The sequence below is a fragment of the Nothoprocta perdicaria genome, unplaced genomic scaffold (assembly GCF_003342845.1).
Source record: "Nothoprocta perdicaria isolate Ctin4 unplaced genomic scaffold, notPer1 scaffold_831, whole genome shotgun sequence".
Taxonomy (NCBI): Eukaryota; Metazoa; Chordata; class Aves; order Tinamiformes; family Tinamidae; genus Nothoprocta; species Nothoprocta perdicaria.
This window is the reverse complement of record NW_020456123.1, coordinates 11,109-12,139: the sequence shown is the minus strand read 5'-3', so window position 1 is coordinate 12,139 and position 1,031 is coordinate 11,109. Positions and strand designations below refer to the sequence as shown.

General features: G+C 76.6%; 1 protein-coding gene across 1 annotated transcript in view; it reads left to right on the top strand.

Moving 5' to 3' along the window:
- Positions 1 to 1,031, top strand: part of TMEM214 (transmembrane protein 214) — a gene marked incomplete at its 5' end in the record, with an annotated part of 10,695 nt that overhangs the window by 1,248 nt on the left and 8,416 nt on the right. The window lies entirely within an intron of this gene.

Genomic DNA, 1,031 nt, shown 5'->3' with positions numbered 1-1,031 from the left:
GTCCCTCCCTGGGAGCCCGGGGGAGCTCCGGGTCCCTCCCTGGGAGCCCGGGGGAGCTCCGGGTCCCTCCCTGGGAGCCCGGGGGAGCTCCGGGTTCCTCCCTGGTCCCCGGGGGAGCTCCGGGTTCCTCCCTGGTCCCCGGGGGAGCTCCGGGTCCCTCCCTGGTCCCCGGCGGAGCTCCGGGTTCCCCCGTGGCCTCGTCCCCGTGTGCCGCTGGGAGCAGCCCCGGGCAGCGGCGCCGGCGCCGGCCCTGTCTGTCCTGCCCAGCCGCTCGGGGTGCCTGCGCGCCTCCTGCTCTGTGACGAGTCTGCCCGACTCGCTTGTCTCGTCGCTGCGCTGCTCTCGTGGTGCTCAGCCCGGCCCTGCCCCGCCGAGCTCCTCTGGGCCGGTCGGTGCCGCCGCTCCGCTCTGCGGCTGCGACTCGTGTCCCCCGGCCCGGGGGCCGTCCCTGCTGCAGGGGCTCTGGCTCTCGTTGCGCCGGCGCCATCGGGTGCGCGGCTGCACCGCGTGGAGCGGGGCCCGGAGCGGACGGCGCTGTCCCCCCGCGCTGTCCCCCCGCGCTGTCCCCGCACTGTCCCCATGCTGTCCCTGCACTGTCCCCGCGCTGCCCCCCGCGCTGTCCCCGCACTGTCCCCGCGCGGTCCCCGCGCTGTCCCCACGCTGTCCCCACGCTCCCGGCCGCCCTTCTGCCCCCCTGGGCTGCGCAGCCACCCCTTGTTCCTGCTCCTGCTCCCAGCCGGCTTGCTCGAGCAAAGCGGCAGCAGAAAGGTGCCCGATTCCGTCCCAGCGACGCGCCGGGGCTGCGGGATGCGGCTCCGAAACCGGGCGTCAGTCTGCGGGCAAAGCCCCGAGGAGCCTCTCGGGTCGCGCGGCCCCTCGCGGCTGAGCGGCGGTGCCCGGCASGGCCGGATTTAAGGACGTTAAGGGCACGGGGCTTGGGGCGTTGCGGAGCGCCCCGGCGAGGGCGGGCGCCGCGGCGCCTCGTGCTGCACGTTTGCTGCTGCTGCTCCCTCCTTGCAGCGCTTGCGCGC